This window comes from Vulpes vulpes, chromosome X (genome assembly GCF_048418805.1).
Source record: "Vulpes vulpes isolate BD-2025 chromosome X, VulVul3, whole genome shotgun sequence".
NCBI classification, from domain to species: domain Eukaryota; kingdom Metazoa; phylum Chordata; class Mammalia; order Carnivora; family Canidae; genus Vulpes; species Vulpes vulpes.
Genome location: NC_132796.1, coordinates 111,506,955 through 111,529,899, shown reverse-complemented (window position 1 = coordinate 111,529,899; position 22,945 = coordinate 111,506,955). Strand labels below are relative to the sequence as shown.

The 22,945-nt window shown below is 42.4% G+C and overlaps 1 long non-coding RNA gene across 1 annotated transcript in view; it reads left to right on the top strand.

The window, feature by feature from the left end:
- The first annotated feature begins 1,461 nt into the window (after positions 1–1,461).
- LOC140596247 (uncharacterized) overlaps positions 1,462–22,945 on the top strand; it is an 85,134-nt gene continuing 63,650 nt past the window's right edge. Inside the window, exons 1-2 of the long non-coding RNA XR_011998282.1 lie at positions 1,462–1,725; positions 6,607–6,746. This is a non-coding gene — a long non-coding RNA (uncharacterized lncRNA). The remainder of the gene's footprint in view (positions 1,726–6,606; positions 6,747–22,945) is intronic.

Sequence of the window (22,945 nt, the reverse complement as noted above, 5' to 3'; positions counted from 1 at the left end):
GAGGGCAGCCAGCAATGAGCTGCATCTTAGTGCCTGCTTAAGCTTGAAAGTGAGACAAAATTTAGGGATCTTTGGAGAAGGGAAGTTATCAAAACAATGGGTTACTTATGAAGTAATTGTATGAGTTCTTGGTTGTTACCATTCTGAAAACTCCCTGAATTCCCACTTTGCCTCTCTCTTCAAGTTGGTATTGCTCAGTGTTCTCAAGAATGATTTAAAATATACTTTAGGGCAGCCCAGGTAGCTCAGGGGTTTAGCCGGTGGCTCAGCGGTTTAGCGCCACCTTCAGCCCAGGCCGTGATCCTGGAGATCCAGGATCAAGTCCCATGTCGGGCTCCCTGCATGGAGCCTGTTTCTCCCTCTGCCTGTCTGCCTCTCTCTCCCTCTCTTTCTCATGAATAAATAAATAAAATCTTTAAAAATAAAATATCATACTTTACGGTCTTGGCTTCAGCTCAGGTGGTGATCTCAAGGGTTGTGAGATCGAGTCCCACCTTGGGCTCCTTGCTCAGAATGGAGTCTGGTTGAATTTCTCTCTCCCTCTCTCTCTGCCCCTTCCCTCCCCTGCGTTCTCTGTCTCTCTAAGATAAATTCTAAAAATCTTAAGAAATATATCATACTTTAGAAAGTCAAAGCCTCAGAATAGCCAAGTTTCCAGTGTAACCATGGCCTCAGCTTCTCAGACTTCTGTGTTCCCTGGTCAAACTAAATGAGCTCGTAGCTTTTTCATATGTGTCAGATATGTTTATCCAGATCCATTTCTGCCACTTTCTTAGCATTATTGGTAGCTTTAATTAAGTACATATTTCATATTTAATTAAGTACATATTTCATAAATAAGTACGTATTTCATAAGTACATGAGTTGAGATCATCTCAACTCCCTATGCAGACCTTGCTACTGAGATTTCAGGTGAAATTATAACCACTTTCCAGCAAGGAGATGAAATCATGGTGTCCCAAACTTTTAAGCAGGGGTCTTATGGCCCCTTTTTCACACGTGCTGTGACCACTGCCGCCACTAGTAAGTCACTTTTATTTTTTTTTCCCCAGCGAGGTCCCATATGTGTAAAATGAATCGGATATATATCAGGATCTGGAGTAAGACACATCTGGGTAAAACGGTGTTACTACCTAGTTTGGGACACAATTTCTAACTATACAGGCGGGGAGATTTTTTTTCCCCTGAGGGAACCAGGGGAAGCGCCACCCTTGTCTACCTGCTTCAGGACCCCTTGGCATGTCTCTTCCATCTTCGCAACCGTGGTCGTGTGTAAAGTCTTTTCTCTTGTCCCTGAGAGTACTGTATTGAACGTGTTCCTGGTTATTAGCTCCCTGACCCTTGGCCTCCGCCTGGCGCTGGGGAACTACATCACCCAGAAGGCCCTCCTCCACGAGCTTCGGCTTCGCTGGCCAATGGAGAAGCTGGAGATGGACGCTTCCGCGCACGACGCGCCCCGTCGGGGCGGGACTTCCGGCATTGCCCGCGAGGCGGATATTTTAACTGTTCCCGGCTCCGCAGCGCTGTGTCGCAACCGACGTGACTGGAGGGAAAGTGTTGTGCCCACTGCACAGAGCCGGGTCTGAGGCTCGGTAGTGTCGCTGCCTGGTGTCACCCGCTGCGGGGTCTGGGCCGTTGGCCACGGAGTTCCGGTCCCCACCCGTGTGGGAGGCTCCCCATCCGGGGGGGAGGCGGCTGCACTGTGGGACCCGGGACCCGGCGCAGGTGGGTGCTGTCACTCCCCGGTGGTCACCCGCCCAATGCCACCTACCGACCCTGAAGTTCCGAATGAGGGAGCTTCCTGAGGTCACGGAAGCCCGGGCGGCTGTGTCCCAACACAGAGGGGTGCCCTGAGGGGGGTCCCCATTTCTGACAGCCAGTGGGAGAAGGAGTGGGGGCGTTGCCGGCAAGGAGGGCAGGCATGTGCAAAGGCTCGGAATGTGCGACTGGGTCAGGAGCACTTGGGAAACCCCGAGGGAAGTCAGGCATCCGCGCCCTGTCTGCAGGGACTGGAGCGTGAGGGGCGGGTCACACCCGGAAAGGCACCTGGACAGGTGGACCTTCTTTTCTAGGGGCGCTACCAGCCATGGACAGTGGTGAACACAAGAGGGACATGATCTGCGTTAGGATTTTGAGTTTCCCCGAAAGTTGCTCAGGGGATATTGGGGGAGTGGGACAGTGGAGATGAAGGTGGAGGCAGGGAGACAAATGGGGAGATTGCTGCAGTAGAGTCCAGGAGCATTAGAATGGGGTCCAGACCAGTGATGACAGTAGACGAGGGCAAAGTACCCTGAGGACACATAGAGAGCTTAGGGGTAGAGCCCTGTTCCTGCTGCATCCTGTGAAGAAAAGTAGGGAGTAAAAGACCACCCCAAGTTTTTTGTTTGTTTGGGAGACAAACATCTGGGAGAACGGAGATGAAGAAGTTGGGTGGAGGGAGCAGGTCGGGGGAGGGAGAGATCAGAGGTTGCATTTTGAACTTGGTGATTCTGAGATGTTCCAGAAAAGTGAGGGCGGGGAGAAAGATAAAGAGATGGACAGGTGGACAAGCAAGTCTGAAGTTCTAGGGGGGGTCTACACTGGGGATGTCCAAGGGAGTTTTAGATCTGGACCAGTACATGGCCTGGGGAGTGGATATAGGAGAGGGAACCGTAAGGTCGTTGGTATTTGCAATGGGCCGGAGGTGAGAGATGGAACTGCTGGAGGGGAGGCACAGGGTGTGGGCATCCCTGAGGCTGCCTCCAGAGGGGAGAGGGCCTTCAGTCCCATTGGGTTCTGGCTGTTATCTGAGGGAGGGGAGGCCAGGGATAAGGAGTTGAGGGTTAAGAGCCAGGCAGGAATAGAGACCGTGCTGTAGGGTGGTATGTATCCACTGCCCTGTGGGCTCAGCAGGACCTTGTGCCTCATTCCTGCGAGCACAGGAAGAGTTAGCTAGGCCAGTGGAACAGCCTAGGCCAGACCGGGACAGGGGTGCGGCACCTCTTTGAGCTCCCTCAAGCCCTCCAGCAGGAGTGTTGGGCCAGTGCTCTAATGGACATTTCCATGAGCAGGTTCTCCGGCAGGGGACCATGTGGGGCACAGGCTGCATTGCTGAAAGACCTAGTATCTCACCAGCCTGCTTAGACGCCCCCTGCCCCCGCCCCTGCGCACAAATTTATAAATTTATTTATTTAGAGAATGATTGCTTCTTTAGACATTTCTCTAAATAAAAACACACAATGGAAGTTTAAATTTACACGTTTAACTAGTTAAATTCACACATGTTCTTACCAATGGTTTGAAAAGTTACTATACCTCCAAACATTCGATTAAAATCACAAGTCTCAAATATCACATCCTCTTAAATGCTTAGGAAGCAGGAAAGCCACCCACATTTTCAAAGGCTCATCACCTCATTGCACCAAGGTGTTAATCCTGTAGACAGTAAAAGCTGATACTCCGCACTTGACATGTTACACTAAACTGATAGCAACAACAGTCCCATGAGATGGGTACCATTGGTGTGCCCATTTGACAGATCAGGACATTGAGGCACAGAGCAGTTGATTCCTTCTGTAAGGTCATGCAGCTGGTGTGGGGCAGCGCTGGAATTTGAACCCAGGTGTCCGTTTGGATGCAAACATGCACCAGGCCCAGTCACTTCTCTAGGAGCCACTCTGTTTGCTCTTATCACAGCCCCTATGACTGTCAGGACTTGCCTAATTTTTTCCTTTGTTGTGACATGGCTCGATCCAATTCCTCACTTCATTGCAGGCTTGCCCCAATGTCTCCTCCTCTGAGATGCCTTCCTTGGTTGGCCCATGGAAAGTTGCCCTCCAGTCTCTTGTGTCCTTACTCTTAATTGGTTGTCTTTAGGATTCTCTTGATCATTTGTTTAGTTCCTTGTGCATGATCTCTCTCCAACTCGGGAGTATAAGCTTCTCTTTGTGCTCTATCCTCAGGCCTAGAGCAGTGCTGGTTTGTAACAGGTGCTCAGTAAATGAGTACACGATGCTACCCTTCACAGACTCCCTACCATGCCTTGGAAAGTCCCATCATTGGAGACCATCTCCAGCCTTGTCCCCTTCTATTCTTCCCTTGCTCACAGCCATCCTGCCAGGCCAACCTGAATATGCCATACTCTTTCCCACTTCCTTCCAGCTTTGGCCTTTGGAGTTGCTTCTGATGGGGACACTGTTGCCAGATGACTCCTTAGCAGCCCTTTCACATCCTTCCAGGCTCTGCTCAAATGTCACCTCTTTGATGAGGCCTTTCCTGGCAGTTCGAGCTAAAATAGCCCCCGTCCCAGCCTGCTTTCATTTTGGCATTTTTGTGCAGGGAATTTGGCACAGTTACAAAAGCAAAGATGCAGGCTGGGTTCAGCCTTTCCGGGTTGCTGATGGAGTCAATAGGAAAAATAGTAGTCGGGGGGATCCCTGGGTGGCTCGGCGGTTTAGCACCTGTCTTTGGCCCGGGGTGTGATCCTGGATACCTGGGATGGAGTCCCACATTGGGCTCCCTGCGCGGAGCCTGCTTCTCTCCCTCTGCCTGTGTCTCTGCCTCTCTCTCTCTCTCTCTGTGTCTCTCATGAATAAGTAAATAAAATCTTTTTTTTTTAAAGGAAAAATAGTAGTAACAAAACAACCGTGAGTGCTGGCCTTCATTGAGCTCTTGATATGCACTGAGGGGAAGCTATTTTGTACCACCTCATTTAACTCTCTCCTGCTTAGAGTTCGATTCTGTTCTTATCCCTACTTCACAGAAGAGACACTTGAGGCTCAGAGAAGTCAAGTTACCAGCCCAAGGTCACATAGCTCTCAAATAGCTGCAACTTCAGTTATGCCAACTGAACTCATTATGCCAACCACCAAAGCCTCCACTCCCAACCATGACAGTACCCATAGTGGTCTGGGGAGGCCTAGGGATGGCATCTGAAGTCACCTTTGCAGAATGGTTTTGGGCTTAGGAATGAGGAAGGCACTGGGAGCATTTTGGGGAGAGGGGACTGCATGGGCAAAGGCAGGAATATGGGTTGTTCCAGGAGGCTCACTGAGAGGGCCGATGTGGTTGCTGAGGGCCCCCTACATCTGCTGAGACATGTCCCAGCAGACAAAATTGTGTGATCATTTGCAGCATGTTCATCTCACCCTCACTGTAGTGGCAGGCAGGTTTGGAGGTTATACACATAATCCCTGAGCCAGAGGGACCTGAGTTCAGATCTCCTCTTATAAGATACATGACTTTGGTTGACTTGCTAGATCTCCCTGAGCCTCAGCACACTGATTGTGACATGGAGATGATAGTGTTGACCTAGGTTGTGGGAAGATTAATATAAGCAGCAAAAACATACCGAGCACAGACATGGGCCGGGCATCCCAGTGTCTGCCTTATGAACATCTCCTCTTGCATTCTGACAACAGCCTGGGCACGATTAGTCTTACTGGTGCAGAATTCACTGCTCAGAGAAATGAAGTGACTTCCCCAAGATCACACAGCAGGCAAGTGTCAGATTCAAGAAGCTCACTTCAAGCCTAGGAGTTGGCTCCACTGCTGGAGACATTTCATCACCGTAACATGGTTTGTCAGGGCCTCAGCTCTGAGCCAAGCACACAGTGAGGACCAGGGAGACTCAGCAGCTGCTGCTGTTGCCATTACTGGTGTGATGATTGCCGTCGTGATTTCCTCCGTTGACGTCCTCGAGTGCTTACTGTGTGCTCCTCTCAGGACACGGAGGCGTGTTATTGTCTTGTGTCATTCTCCACTGGCTTCCCCTACAGCAGACTTTTTACTCTGACGCAGCTGCATTCAGTGCAAGGGCAGCGTCCACCTCCCCCTTGAGCCCAGTGCAGAGCGAGGCCCTCAGGAGGTGCATAGTGATTAGGACCTTGGGTACCCCTGGATCTTTTCCAGGGACAGAGTGACAGACTCTAATCCCTGCCTCCCTTTGCCTTCCTAGGCATCAGCAACCTTTGAGGATGTGGCCACGACCTTTCCTTGGGGGGTCCTGGCCCAAAAGATTGAAAGCAGAGGTCCCTGCACTGGGAGGTGGTGCTGCAGATCCAGGTGACCTGCTCTCACTGGATAGGTTTTTCCTTAAGGTGTTCCCTTAGGGAACCTGCAACCACCTTCATTCTGCCCCCACTGTTCAGGCCTGGCCAGGCCAGATTTCCCGCTCTCCTCCCCATAGCTCCTGCCTCATTTAGGTCTCACATCCTGCCTGGTCTCCCTATGTGCCTTCCAGGGAATGGTGGGGCCAGGATTAGAATCCCCTTCAAAGTGGCTCAAAATGAAGGGAGAATTTATTGGAAGGGAATGGGGAGCTATTGCAGAAGCCATGGGCAGAATGTCCAGCTGGGCCCCATGACAGGCTGAAATCAGGAACTGAAAGGAACCAAGGTAGGCCTTGGCCTCAGTGGCTCTTGTCATGGCTTTTCTGCATCCTCTCTGTATAACTGATTGGCTCTTTGTGCTGCAGATCATTCTCTGAGGCCCCCAGATTCCTTGCCTCTACTTTTCTCTGCGAGTTTTACATCCTTAGTCTCTCCCTGGAGTCAGGCTTTCCTACATGGGCATCCCAGAGGCAGGAAAGGGCCACCTGAGCCTGTTTCCCTCTGCTTCTCCCTGCAGTGCCCATCATAGACTGGACTCAGTCTGAGATCCTTATCCTGGATTTCCACAAGAGGGAAGCTGGCTGGCCCAGGGGTAGGGGGTGCCCAGAGCCCCCACAGCAGAGGCCCTTGGTGAGGAACTATTTTCTAAGAAGAAAGGTGAGTCTGGCGCCCAGAAGGCATTTACCATTACCTCTCACCTGGTATCCTTTAGAGGAAAACACAGTCTCAGTTATAGGCTTAAAGCTTCGTTGTCCCCAGAGGGGACATTCCTGTTATAAATGCTCACTGCCATCCAGTGTCAGGTGTGGTACTCGAAGGCAGCTCTACAAACATTTATTGAAAGCCTTCTTTCTTCCAGAATGTTGTCTCTCCCCTTGAGCATAACTCTTTGTAAGAAATATGAGAGTCCCAACTTTTGAAATAATTGAAACGTATAAGAAATCAGAATAGTAAGTATAGCGTTTTATGAAGTTATTATAGTTATGGAGATAAGGATCCATATACAAATCAGCACATTGTATGACACCACTGAAAGCTGTTGAGGGCTTGAATTAAAACAAAATGAACAGTAACGTACTTTATGTGGTTTTGAATGCCCCTCACTTGTTCACTTTTGCTCCTGGTCCACTTGTTTGATTATTCTTCGTCTTTAGTGTGGAATGGGGATGGTTGTGTAGCTGTGTGGGCTTCCATGTTGACTCCTCATTCTTTCTGCTAACAGGTGTTGCTCAGCCTCCTTGATCCTCTGTAGGGGGGTTTCTCTGTGTCCAACTCAGCAGTTATTTAGGAGTGGAATTAGATCTAAAACAAAATACTACACACAACCAAATTGAACTCATGATCAACTCAGAAAAAACACTGAAAAGACATCTCATTATTTGATCTGGTAAAGGACTGTGAATGTCACTGTAAAGTGACTGGAATTTTTTAAATAATTTTTTTAAAGTTTGTATTTTTTAAAGTTTGTATATAATACATGCAGTATTATATTAGTTTCAGGTGCACAATATAGTGATTCAACAATTCCATACATCACCCAGTGTTCATCATAAGTGCGCTCCCATCCTCCAGCCCCCTCCCCTCTGGTAACCATCAATTTGTTCTCTATAGTTAAGTGTCTGTTTCTTGGTTTGGTCGCCTCTCTCTTTTCCCTTTGCTCCTTTGTTTTGTTTCTTAAACTCTACATATGAGTGAAATCATGTGCTATTTGTCTTTCTCTGACTGACTTAAACTTTGCTCAGCATTATACTCTCTAGCTCCATCCCTGTCATTGCAAATGGCAAGACTTCATTCTTTTTTTTAGGGCGGAATAATAGTGTGTGTGTGTGTGTGTGTGTGTGTGTGTGTGTGTACCACATCTTCTTTATCCATTCATCAATTGAGGGACACTTGGGCTGCTTCCATATCTTGGCTAAATAATGCTGCTATAAACACAGGGGCGCATGTATCCCTTTGAATTAGTGTTCTTGTATCCTTTGGGTAAATGCCCAGTAATGCAGTTGCTGGATCATAGGGTAGTTCTATTTTTGAGGTCCCTTCATACTGTTTTCCAGAGTGGCTGCACCAGTTTGCATTCCCACCAACAGTACAGGAGTGTTCCTTTTTCTCCATATCCGTGCCAACACCTGTTGTTTCTTGTGTTATTGATTTTAGCCATTCTGACAGGTGTAAGGTGATAGCTCATTGTAGTTTTGATTTGCATTTCTGTGATGATGAGCATCTTTTCATGTCTCTGTTTTGCTATCAGGATGTCTTCTCTGGAGAAATGTCGATTTATGTCTGCTGCCCATTTTTTAATGTTTTTTAAAAAATATTTTTATTTATTTATTTTTTTGAGAGAGAAATAGTGACAGAGAGCACAAATGGGGAGGAGAGGGAGAAGCAGGCTCTCAGCTGAGCAGGGAGGGAGCCTGAGGTGGGGCCTTATCCCAAGACCCTGGGATCTTGACCTAAGCCAAAGGCAGACACTTAACTGACTGAGCCACCCAGGTGCCCCCTGCCCATTTTTTAAATTGCATTATTTGGTTGTTGCTTATTGAGTTTTATGATGTCATTATATATTTTAGATACTATCCCTTTATCAGAATGTCATTTACAAATATCACCTCCCATTCTGTAGGTTGCCTTTTAGTTTTGTTGATCATTTCCTTCACTGTGCAGAAGCTTTTTATTTTGATGAAGTCCCAATAGTTTATTTTTGCTTCTGTTTCCCTTGCCTCAGGAGACATATCTAGAAAAAAGTTGCTACTGCCAATGTCAGAGAAGTTACTGCCTGTGTTCTCTTCTAGGGTTTTTATGGTTTTAGGTCTCGCATGCAGGTCTTTAGTCCATTTTGAATTTATTTTTGTGTACGGTAGAAGAAAGTGGTCCAGTTTTATTCTTTTGCATGTGGCTGTCCAGTTTTCCCAGCACTGTTTTTTGAAGAGACTGTCCTTTTCCCATTGTATATTTTTTCCTGCTTTGGTAAAGATTAATTGACCATATAATTGCAGGTTTAGTTCCGGATTTTCTATTCTGTTCCATTAGTCTATGTGTCTATTTTTGTGCCAGTACCATGTTTTGATTACTACAGGTTTGTAATATAACTTGAAGTCCAGAATTGTGATGCTTCCAGCTTTACTTTTCTTTTTTAAGATTGCTTTGGGGGGGGGCACTTGGGTGACACAGTTGACTCAGCATCCAGCTCTTGGTTTCAGCTCAGGTTTTGATTTCAGGGTTGTGGAATCAAGCCCTGTATTGGGCTTTGCACTCAGCAGAGAGTCTGCTTGAGATTCTCTCTCTCTTTTCCCTCTGCCCCTCCCACTTGTGCTCTTGCTCTCTGTCGAATAAATAAAGCTTTAAAAAGCGATTGCTTTGGCTATTCAGGGTCTTTTGTGGTTCCATACAAATTTTAGGGCTGTTTATTCTAGTTCTGTGAAAAATGCTGTTGGTATTTTGATAGAGATTGCATTGAATGTATAGATTGCTTTGGGTAGTATAGACATTTTAACAACATTTTTTTCTTCCAATCCATGAGCATGGAACATCTTTCCATTTCCTTGTGTTGAAGCTACTAGAATTAATAGGTGGACCAGAGTGAATACATGCAGGTATGTGTGGGCTTCACAGTTATCACCATGGGCTTATTCTGATGCTACTGTCACTGGTCAAGGTGTTTTAGAATTCCTTTTTGTGATTAACTTGAGGCTAATTTTCAGACCATACGAGATACTCAGTGTTACCTCAAGTTAACAGATTTAGTGTATAGAGAGGTCTAAAAATAACCATGTCCTCACACTGAGCCCTCTTCAGAACTGGTTCAAGGATCACATACCAGTTTGATTATATTACCAGAGTGGACAACTGCCATTCCTGTGTGCTTTGGCCACCTATCATGTTGTCTGTACATGTATACTTTTATAAAAACTAGGTGCAGAGTTTTCTCTTTGTGTAAGATCAGTGCCTCTTTGGGCCCTGCCCATCTTCCTCAGGAGTGGCTTTGTGCTGTGGCTGCGCTTGTAGTGGACCTCCTGGGTGTGGGAGAGTAAGAGGCTCGCGCTCTCTCTCTCTCTCTCTCTCTCTCTCTTTCTCTCTCTCTCTCTCAACACTTCATTCTCAGCAGAGGATCCTTTACAAGAAGGAGTGTGTCCAGAGCTTCCTGGAGCCTTGAAGCTCTCTGCTCATTTGAGGCTGGGGAGGAAGAACCCTCCTGGCTATGAGAGCTCTGCTCAGCACTCACTGCTATATCCTTATTCAAGAAAAAAAAAAAACAGAAAACCAAAATATTATGCAGGAGTCTAGACCTCAGAAATGACTGCAGGAGAAACACAGAGTTGAGGAGATGGATCTGGCGTGCAGGTGCTGTGCTGTGAGCTCCTGGTGTAACACCTGCCCTTCAAGAATGCCCCACATGGTGAGACCTGCAGACATGTCCTCTGAGAGCATGGGTGCACCTGAAGCATTCATGGGGGAGCTCCTCTACGATGGTTTCTGGGCTTGAGTTATCTGGATGCAACCAGAGGGAGCCTATATGGTCATGAACAGAGGTCTGAATGGATTTGGGGAACAGGGAAGAACTGATAGAAGGAAACTATCAGACTTGCATGCTTCTTCCTGAGGCCTCATAAGTAGCTCTTTCATTTCCTCCAGCGATTCTTTACTGAGCCCAGACTCTGACCTCAAGGTTGCTCACAGACAGGGCCTCAGAGCAGCTGCCCGTGGCTGGGGGCTGGAACATCCCTGAGTCCAGGCTTACTTTAGGAAGATGCTGACTCCTGGACTCAAATGGCTTTCTGAGCTCTATGTGCCCTGTTCTTTGTGCTTATGCAGGGAGCTGTCCTGGTTCTGCTACCTCATCTGTTAGGTCCTCGCCTATTCAAAACTTCTTAATAAAAGTGTTTGCATTTTGTATTGTTGTGTGTTGGGTGTGTGTTTGTACCCCCAAGGAGAGTCACTGCTTATATAGGAAGCTCTTTCCTGTGAAGATCAGAGATGGATAGTTCCCAGACCAGCTCCCTTTACTGTTCTTCTTAACACCATGTCTAATATTCAGCGGGGAGATCATATTGTTCATTAGTTATTGGCCTTACTGTGCCAATTGAGAATTATGCTCATATCAACCACTTTAAAAACCCTTCCTAGTCTCTGTTTCTGCTTTCTCAAGTCAGCTTCATCTCTGGAACCGCCCAACTGTATTTTATTTAATGTTTTGTCTCTTCTTCCTACCAGGTATTTCCTAAGGCCCCAGGGGCTGCTGGCCAAGGTCATATATGGCTTGTCACTCTGCACTCAGTTGTGACAAAAGTCTTAGGTTGGAAATTGTCCTTTTTAATATCATCCTTAAAACTTTTCTCTCCTTTTCCTATTTGCTCTCCCATGGACACTGGAAACTGCACCTTCTGACATTTCAGCCTCCATTTAATTCCCACCTTATTAAAAAATGCCCAGCATTCTTGTAGCTCATGCAACCATTGTAGCCTGTGTTACAAGTCCATACAAGACTGTAACTCCAGTACAACTTTTTCAGTCATCACTGACATCTTACTCAAATTTCCTTCTTCACTGGGGACCTGGACTCTTGGCTCATAGCCTCTCCCTTCGACCCTATTCCTGTTACTAACTGCTATGACTTAAGCATCTATGGTGGGTGACCCAACCAAAGCTCCATAACCTCAGTTCCTCACCCTCTTTACTTCTAATGATCTTTTTTCCCATTGCCATTCCCATTCCACTGTAGCCAAGACTTCTGTGGTTCCACTCTGGACATTGTCATCATGACATGCTGTCAGTACAAACCTCCAAAACATGCCTCCTTCTCTCATTACCCCCATTTATCTGTTCATGCTCTTAGCTTTCTGCCTCCACACATTCAGATATTTTATAATCTAAACTTCTTGAATTTTTTTAAGTTTTATTCAAGTAATCTCTACACCCAACAGGGCTCCAACCCACAACCCCAAGATCAAGAGTCACATGCTCTTCTGACTGAGCCAGCCAAGCACCTGTATAATCTAAACTTCTAAGTCACTGAAACCATTATATCCTTATTCTCAGTGACTTACTTCCCTCTATAGAAATCTTAGATTGCATGTTTTGTTATTATTACAAATCCCTTGAAAACAGGATTGAATACTGCATTGTCCTAAATGGGAGACACATGTTGCTACTGAGCAGTTGAAATGAGGCCAGTAAGACTGAAGGACTTAATTTATTTTTTGACAAAATTATATATATATATATATATATATATATATATATATATATATATAGTATACATATATGTATATTTAAGGTGTATAAAGTAATACATTGATATATGTACACATTGTGAAATGACTTTCACAATCAAGTTAATGAACACATCCATCATAAAACATAATTGCCTTTTTTTGGTGTGGTGAGAATACTTAGTATCTAGCAAATTTCAAGTATACAATACAATATAAATAAAATATAGTCACCCTATCACACATCACATCTCCAGAACATATTCATTCATCTTGTAGCTAAAAGTTTGTTTTATTTGACCAATATCTCACCATTTCCCTCAACCCCCAGTCACTGGTATATACTGTACTAATCTCTGATTCTATGATCTCAAGTTATTATGTTTATTATTTTATTTTTAAGGATTATTTATTTATGAGAGAGAGAGTGCACAAGCAGTTGGGGAAGGGTAAAGGGAGAGGGAGAAGCAGGCTCCCTGCTTGATGTGGGACTTGATCCCAGAACCCTGGGACCTTGACCTGTGCCAAAGGCAGATGATTAACCGACTAAGCCACCCAGGTGCCCTCTGATCTCGACATTTTAAATTCCAACATATAACTGAGATCATATAGTATTGGTCCTTGGTTTATTTCACTTATCATGGGTTTCTTTTCAATTTCTTTATTCTGTTCTTTTGGCCTATGTGTCTGTTTTTATGCCAGTACTATGCTGTTTTAATTATTATTGTTTTTAAAGATTTTTATTTATTTATTCATGAAAGACAGAGAGAGAGAGAGAGAGAGGCAGAGACATAGGCAGAGGGAGAAGCAGACTCCTTGCAGGGAGCCTGATGCGAGACTCCATCCCAGGACCCCGGATTCATGACCTGAGCTAAAGGCAGATGTTCAACCACTGAGCCACTCAGGCATCCCTATGCTGTTTTAATTAGTATAGTTTTGTAATATGGTTTGAAATTAGGAAGTGTGAGGCCTCCAGCTTTGCCTTCCATCTCAAGATTGTTTTGCCTACCCCATTCTTTTATGGTTCCATATGAATTTTAGGATTATTTTTTCTATTTCTATAAAAAATGCCATTGGAATTTTGATAGGGATTACACTGGACCTGTAGGTCACTTAGGGTAGTATGGACATTTTATTTTATTTTATTTTATTTTATTTTATTTTATTTAAAGATTTATTTATTTATTCATGATAGAGAGAGAGGGAGAGGGAGAGAGAGAGGCAGAGACACAGGAGGAGGGAGAAGCAGGCTCCAGGCCGGGAGTAGTTTGGACATTTTAATAATGTTGATTCCTCTAATCCATGGACACAGATATATTTCAATTTATTTGTGTCTTCTTCAGTTTCTTTCATCAACATCTTATAGTTTTCAGTGTCTCAGCTAAATTTATTCTTATGGATTTTATTCTTTCTCATGCTATTGTAAATGTGATTGTATTTTTTATTTCTTTTTCATACAATTCATTGTTGGTATGTAGAAACACAACAGATTTTTTTTAAAGTTTTTATTTATTTATTCATGAGAGACACACACACACACACACACAGGCAGAGACACAGGGAGAAGCAGGCTCCACGCAGGGAGCGCAATGTGGGACTCGATCCCGGGACTTCAATACTACACCCTGGGCCGAAGGCAGGCGCCCAACTGCTGAGCCACCAAGGGATCCCCACAACAGATTTTTATACGTTGATTTTATGTATTGTACATTTACTGTATTCATTTATTCTAAGAGTTTATTTGTAGAATCTTTGGGGTTTACTATACATAAGATCATGTTATCTTTAACCAGAGACAATTTAACTTATTCCTTTTCAGTTTGGATCCCTTTTGTTTCTTTTGCTTAGATCATATTTAGATTATACTTAATGATAGATAGGAGTGCCTTGGTGATGCCTTCAAGCTCTAAGGAACTAGTTTCTTCAGAGGCAAAATAAAGTGAATAAAAGATTTAAAAATATAGTGTAGTATAGGCACTGGAATGAAAACCTGGGAATCTGGACTCTGATTAACTACCAACATGTTGCTAAGCAAGAAATTTTTTGGTTTTGCCCCTCTTTCCCTAACTTACTTAATAAATGGGTAAAATGTATTACATATGCTTTCAAACTCAGTTTTGCTTTCTATTTTACTGAAAATATCTAAATACTATTTCATTAAAATTGTTCATTAATAAACACTACTGACCTCATAGGTTATGATTAAAGCAAGATCAAAAGAACCCACATACCTAAGGCCAATTTCGTACTTTACTTGCTAATCCTTCTTATCAACCACTAGTTAATATAACCACAGTTTTCCTAAATATAACATTTCTTCTAACTCTACCCTTTTCCTTAAAATAGCTTAAGCTTTGTGCAAAAATGATTTTAGCCCTAACATATATGGCTAATTTTCTGTGAAAAGCTTTTGTAATTCAAAAATAAATGTCAAGAGGTCCTAAAAACCCAGAGGGATGCTACACTGAGAGATTGTTATTTCATTCACCTAGACTCTGTAAATAGGAAGGGGGGCAGGGAGAAAGAGAGGGAGAGAGGTGTGTGTGTGTGTGTGTGTGTGTGTGTGTGTGTGTGTGTGGTGTGTATGTGTGGTTAGTTGCTGGTACCTAGTGAATGGGAAGGTGTGGCCTGTGTTCAATCCTCAGAATACTTGGGAAGAATTGGGAGCTTACATAGAGCTTCTCTGAGATCAGGATGGGGCAAGACTCTTCTGCCAGCAAAACCTTCCTTATGTATAAGAGTATCACTGCCTCCTGCACATCCCAGTCTCCTCAGAGATATTTCTTGGCCTCCTTTTCTCAATTACACGACTCTTCTCAGCTGTTGCCTGTGTAGGAGGAATCTTCCCTCTATTGATAAAGACTTCAGTTCCTCAAATAATCAGTAACAAGATGCTAAGTTTCTTTCCCAAAGTTCAAAATTAGTTAGCTGGATGCTAAGAAGCATACCTGATTCTTTATTTCAATTTCTCAAGAGAGAAAAAAAATACTCATTAGCACTATGCCTCTACACTCAACCCTATGATCATCCTTTTACATTCAAGAGGACATTTCTCAGCTGCCTGATGGTATCTCTTAACCTTAACTCTTTGTCAATTGAAGGTACAGCTTTGATAGTTCAAACATGCATTGAATAGTCCCTTAGCAACCACTGAACTCACTGGGTTAGGTACTAAACTGTAATGTGGTAGAGAATGTCTCCTGAAAAAGAAAAGCTTTGAATTACACAATCTAAACTTATTGGAAGCTAAATCAAAATATGCCACATTTAATTGGTGTAAGAAGATTTTTCAAACAGATGGAATGTAGTGTCACTACAGCCTCCAGTAAGCTTAAAGTGGAAAATTCCTCCTTCTTTTCTTCACCTAAACTAAACCAGATTTGTCGTTCAATGTCTCTTTGCTCTGCTTGAAATTGCCTGGCTTGTTTCAGCTCTGCTAGGGAAGCGCACACAACAGGCGCTCCAACACTTAAGAATTCATTATTAAGGCAAGCAGAATGAGAAAGTCAACAGTGCCCTGAAATTTAAAGAAAAAGCAAAATTACTCTAGCATTTTGAGGATTTCCTCTTACATTTGTGAGATTGAGGATTTATTCATATGGAAATCCAGTAAAGAAATCTATATAATTGGCATTCTACTCCCAGGAGGGCTTTGGTTGTCTTTTCTGTCCTGGAGCACTAATTTGGAAATCCCAAAAAGATGGTTGGTAAACTTTAACGTGCAGAGGTGCCATGTTTTCATTCAAAATGCAGATTTTTGGAGTCATGTCTATTTTAGTTGGTCTGGCCTAGGGTATCCAGGAATAGGCCTTTTAAAACAAGCAACCCAAGTGACTTGGTGCAAGTCATACTGAGATTACAACATAAAGGAATCTGACCTAGACGACTGCCTGAAGTTTGGAGACGTGAGCTGATGCCAATAAGTCCCAATCCTGCTATAAACATGGAAATGCTGGATAAGATTTAACAGAAATTGCTTAATATAAAGATAAACATAAAAGCCGGAGAAATTATAAGTACTTTCCATCAAGATTTTGTTAATTCTCATAATTCTTCAAGGGACAACCAGTATTAAGATACATACTAAGGCTAACTGTCATGATGAAATTGAGATCTAAAGATGTGAGATAACTTAAGATTATACCATACATTCCATAGCTATAATTGAAAGCAGGAGAGGAAGTTAGCTACCAATTCAATACTTCTGACCAGTCTACAATCTCAGGTAAGAAGAAGCAGTAAGGTGTATATAGTTTAGAAAGAAAGGAAGAAAGTTATTTCTAGCTGATATGATTGTCTACATGGAAAATATATCTACAAAATAAATTTTAGGAAGAAGTTTTCTTAGGCAATTTATACACACAAGATCAAGGCACCAAAATGTTTCTATAGAGTCATCACAGCAAATTAAACACGTTTATAATGATTTAAATATTCATAGTAGCAACCAAAACTATGGGTGTGTGATGGTTAATTTTATGTCTCACTCTGCCTGGGGCACAGGGTTCCCAGACATTTGGCAAACCTAATTCTGGGTATGTCTCTGATATTCTGGTGTTCCTTGATAGATGAACATGTGGATTGGTAGACTGAGTAGAGCAACTTGCCCTCCATAATGTGGTTGGGCCTCATCCAATCTCTTGAAGACCATAAAGGAACAAAAAAGGCCAAGAAAAAGGAAACTCCTGCCTGCCTGTTCAGCTGGGACACTGGTCTTTACTGGTCTTCAGACTCAGACTAGAACCAGCTCTTCTTGGGTCTCTGGTCTTCTGGCTTTTTGAATGGAACTTACACCATTGGCTCTCCTGGTTCTCAGGCCTTTGGACTCAGAATGGAAACTATACACCAGATCACTTGTGTCTCCAGCTTACTGACTGCAGATCTTGGGACTTCTTAACTTCCATAAATTTTCAACTAATTCTTTATAATGATTGTCTCTCTTTCTCCAGATGGATATATACACACGTCCTATTGGGTCTATTTCTCTGGAGAACCCTTGACTAATACAGGGATATCCAGGAATTGCTAAAATAATGTACAAGGCCGCCTCATGTATAGGAAGAAATTATATTGCTAGCTCTTCAAGGCTGAACAAACTGATAATCACCTGCAGGCTCAAGCCCGTTTCATCTTATGTTTGAATCCTAAATAAAGCAGGAAGTATATCTATACTTTCTTGTGCTCTTCAGCCCCCTTATACTATAACAGTGGTTCTCAAAGTACAGTGCATGGACCAGCAGCATAAGGATCAGCATCATATGAGAACTTATTAGAAATACTTCACCTCAGATGTATTAAATGATAAGCATTGGAGTTAGATGTTCAAAATCTCTTTTTAAATATATTAACATGCAGATGCTGATTCAATAGGTCTGAGGTATAGGCCTGAGACTATGCATTTCTGATAAACTACCCTGTGATGCTGCAGCTCCAGGCTTTGACTAAAATAGGTCTGGGATTTACAGTTAAATCATCATTCCATATGCAGAGTTCCAGTTAAGCTGGATAGATTCTTGTATTGCTTCCTTAGTATTGACAATCAGACTTAACCTTAGGGCATAGTTCCTCAGAAGCACCCCTAATCCTTTCTCCTCCTCTGTCCTCAAAGTCATATTTCTCCTTCCTATAATCAAAATCTTGTTTTAAAAAATATTTTACTTATTTAGAGAGAGAGAGAGAGAGAGAGAGAGAGAGAGAGAATGCATGATCTGGGGAAGGAGCAGAGGGAGAGGGAGAGAAAGAATACCAAGCAGGCTCCACACCCAGTGTGGAGACCTATCCCGCAACCCTGAGATCACTACCTGAGCTGAAATCGAGTTGGACACTTAACCAACTGAGCCACTCAGGTAACCCTCAAAATACTTTGTACAAGTGTGTGTGCATGTGTATACATGCACGTCCATACTCGCTCTTTCACCCAGGCACTCCAGGGGGCTGGAGGTGGTGAGTGTATATCCCTACCTCATGCTTTTGACCAAAGTACCTATCTTGTGTACCATGCCCACCATTATACTGTAAGTCTACTCTGAATTTAAGTCTGGTACATAATGTCCCATCTTTATGATTTGTTCATGATAGTCCTTCATCCTAGGCCAGGTGAGTGTTTTATAAATTTGGCAAATTATCTCAATTCCCAAAAGTCTTCAGATCATAATTTGAGAAAAAGTGCAATAGAATCTAAATGATGTTACTTTAGGTGGTCATTTATTTCCCTTTAAACACAAATGGAAATACAGAGAGACATGGGCATAACTCTTTCAAAGATAACAATCCAAATAATTCATAATATGCTTTTATTAATATTTTAAAATTATTAACATGTAAATAAAACACTTAATCCTCATAGAGATCTCAGTGTTAAAAAAAATCAGGCTTAGATCAGTGCCTATAGCCCCAGTATGGTGGGTTAATATATCTAGAGGATGGCTACTCTAACATCTGTGTCATGAGATACACCACAGTATAATAGTTAAGATTGTAGCCTGTTATTTTTCACAGAACTACAACAAAAATGTCTAAAATTTATATGGAACCACAAAAGACCCCAAATAGCCAAAGCAATTTTGAAAAAGAAAAGCAAAGTTAGAGGTATCACAATTCCAGACTTAAAGCTATATAAGCTATATTACAAAGCATTAGTAATCAAAACAGTATGTTACTGCACAAAAATAGATCAATACAAAAGAATAGAGAATCCCAAAATGAACCCAAAATTATATGGTCAATTAATCCTCAACAAAGCAGGGAAGAATATGCAATGGGAAAAAGTCTTTTCAACAAATGGAGTTGGGAAACCTAGACAGCCACATGCAAAAGAATGAAATTGAATCACTTTCTTCACCATGCACAAAAATAAACTCAAAATGAATTAAAGACCTAATGTGACACCTGAAGTGCTAAAAATCCTGGAAGAGGGCACAGGCAGTAATTTCTCTGACATTTGGCTATAGCAGTTTTTTCTAGATCTGTCTTCTGAGGCAAGGGAAACAGAAGCAAAAATAAACTCTTGGGACTACATCAAAATAACAAGTTTGCACAGCAAAGGAAACAGTCAACAAACTAAAAGGCAACCTATGGAATGGGAGAAGATACTTGCACATGACATATCTGATAAAGGGTTAGTATCCAAAATATATAAAGAACTTATAAAACTCAACATACAAAAAACAAACAATCCAGTTAAAAAATGGGCAGAAGTCATAAACAGACATTTCTCCAAAGAAGACATCCCGATGGCCAACAGATGCATGAAAAAATGCTCATCAAGACTTATCATCAGGGAAATGCAAATCAAAACTATAATGAGCTATCACCTCACACCTATCAGAATGGCTAAAATCAACAAGTGCTGGCAAGGATATGGAAGAAAGGGAACCCTCTTGCACTGTTGGTGGGAAGGCAAACTGGTGCAGCCACTGGAGAAAACAATATGGAGAGTCCTTAAAAAGTTAAAAGTAGAAGTAGCCCTAAAATCCAGTAATTGCACTACTAAGTATTTACCCAAAGAATACAAAAACCCTAATACAAAGAATGCAAAAGGATACATGCATCCCTATATTTACAGCAGCATTATTTAGAATAGCCAAGATATGGAAGCGGTGCAAATGTCCATCAACTGATGGATGGATAGAGATGTGGCATATATACAATGGAATATTATTCAGCCATAAAAAGAGTGAATTCTTACCATTTGCTATGATGAGAATGGAGCTAGAGAGTATAATGCTAAGCGAAGTAAGTCAGTCAGAGAAAGAAAAATACTATACAGTTTTACTCATATGTGGAATTTAAGAAACAAAACAATTGAGCAAAGGGAAAAAGAGACAGGGGCAAACCAGGAAACATACTCTTAACTATATATATAGAAAAAACTGATGGTTACCAGAGGGGAGGGGGTTGGGGGGATTGTCAGAATAGGTTATGGTGATATGGGGTGTACTTGTAATGAGCACTGGGTGATTTTTGGAAATGTTGAATCACTATATTACACACCTGAAACTAATATAACACTGTATGGTAATCATACTGGAGTTTAAAATAAAATTTAGAAACTTACAGGCTGTTGAGCCAAGGTACTTGCATTTGTTTCCTGTTATTTTTTTTTAAGTAAGCTCTATGCCCAACTCTGGGGCTTGAATCTCATGCTCTACTGACTGAGCCAGCCAGGCGCCCCTCCCATTTTTAAATTATACCTTTTTTTTTTTTTTTTTTTTTACTAGCTGCGTGACCTTGGGCAAGTTATTTAATTAAGCGTGGTGAGCACTCAACATCATTTTATGCATACATGTGTATATGTACACACACACATATATAATATCATAATGTGAGAGTGAAGAGGTTAGATGCTTTCTAGACTGTTCTGTGAGAGGGTAGGTTTCTGTATTAGGGATTAGTAATAATTGGTATGATGGGGAAGTTGATTTGGCTTTTACTCTTTTTTTTCCCCATCAGCGATGAAACTTCTGTACCATATAACAGCAGCTGAATGCACAGCAGTGAATCCAGCAAGCCACAAAGGGGTCCATTATTCTATATGATGGGTTGAATTATACCCCCCCACCAAAATATATGTTGGGAGTCTTAGCCCCTGGTAGCTTACTATGTGAAGCTTATTTGCAGACAGAGCACTTACAGAGGCAATAAAGTAAAGTCATTAGAGTGGACCGTAATCCAATATGACTGATGTCCTTATGAAAGGGGGAAATTTGGGCACAGAGACACACATAGAGGGAAGATGATATAAAGAGACACTGGGAAAAGACAGCCAGAAGAGGCCTGGAACAAATCCCACAGAGTCCTCAGAAAGAACCAACCCTGGCCACATCTTGATTTTGGACTTCTAGCCTTCAGAACTCAGAGACAATAAAATCTTGTTGTTTAAGCCTCCCTGTTTGTGGCACTTTTTTATGGCAGCCTTACAAAACTAATACACTGTACATGATGTCCATCCCCTACTTTGCTCTTCCTCATGGCTTAGACAACCTGCTCTGCTTGGAAGTGCTTATCAGTCCATTCTCACAGATCTGTGTGCATTTTACCTTTGTCCACATAACTCAGCAGTCCTAACCCTTCTACTACCTTCCATCAAGTTACCTTTAACCCTTCTTGGTGAAATCATATATCTAATGTAATTTTGTTAGTGATTTACCCCATCTTTTAAAATTTCTCAGGACTTTGTTAGTTTTTGTTTGTACTCTGCATTATCTATTGCATGATTTTTAAAAATTTTATTTATTCATGAAAGACACACAGAGAGAGGCAGAGACATAGGAAGAGGGAGAAGCGGTCTCCTCACAGAGAGCCTGATGTGGGACTCGATCCCAGAACTCTGGGATCATGACCTGGGCCGAAGGTAGACCCTCAACCACTGAGCCATCCAGGCATCCCTGTTGCATGATTTTTTAAGTGGTCTGTCACAACCGTATTCCCTCCACAAACCCTTTTATATTTTATGCATTAATTTACCAACTGTGAAGTTTTCCAGGAATGCATATATTGCATTGTTCGTTTTCCTATTGCTGCCTAAGAAATTATCACAAATTTTGTGTCTCAAGTAAAACATACATTTATTATCTCAGTTTCTGTGGACCAGGAGGCAGGCATGGGTTAGTTGGTCCCTCCTTTTCAGAGTCTCACAAAGGTGCAATCAAAATGCTTGCTGGAGCTATCTGGAGTCTTGACTGGGGAATCTTCAGGATTCACTTTCTGGAAATTATACTATTAAGAGCCCTGGATATTTACTATCAGCTGGCAGCTGTCTCCAGATCCTGGGGGATAACTGAGGTTATTTCCCACATGGGGTTCTTTAATATGGCTGCTTACTTCATGCCCACAAGGAATCTCATTGCAGTCTGCTAAAATAGAATCTTATATAATGTCATAATCACAGTTGTGACATCCCATCACCTTTGTCATAATCTGTTGGGTAGAAGGAAGTCACAGGCTGCCCATCCTCAAGGGATTATACAAAAGCATGAATACCAGGAGGTGGGAATCATCAGAAGTATGGCAGGATTACATTTAATATAAAATACTCGTGTACTTTCCCTGAATAGTGTGCCACTTAGACCTCAAGAATTACTCGTTGTATTCGGACCACCTAACCTCGGTGAACAGATGTCCAGGCAGGTCTCAACTCCATTTCTAGGTCAATACACGTTTCAGGATTTAGGCTTATATTCTAGTATTCAAAAATTCATACCCAATATCTAACAGAAAAAAAAACTACATGAATACTATAAAAACTAATGCCCCTTCCCATTTTCCTAGGCTTAATTTCTCTTCTGTTTTCCTAATGGAAGTTGGAGTTCTAATTTCATTAACAGGGATGAAAAAAGAGAGGTCTGACACCTGCCTCTTTGTTCAGTGATTTTGTTTTTGTTTTATTTTGAAACTCCCTGCCCTGGATTTTTTCCTGGCCCCAATAGTTTGACACTTCAAGTATGGATTAGCCAGTTTGCTCATTGTCTTAAACTGTGTACATTGATTTTTTTTCATATCCTACAGTGTTTACAATGAAGGACACCCACATGATGCTTGTAAAAGCAGCATCTTGAAAGACATGTTTAGGAAAATGGAAATTGATTTTTTCCATAATATTTTATACACTATGGCATTCTAAAAGTACCAGTTTTCAGACAAGTCCTGCTG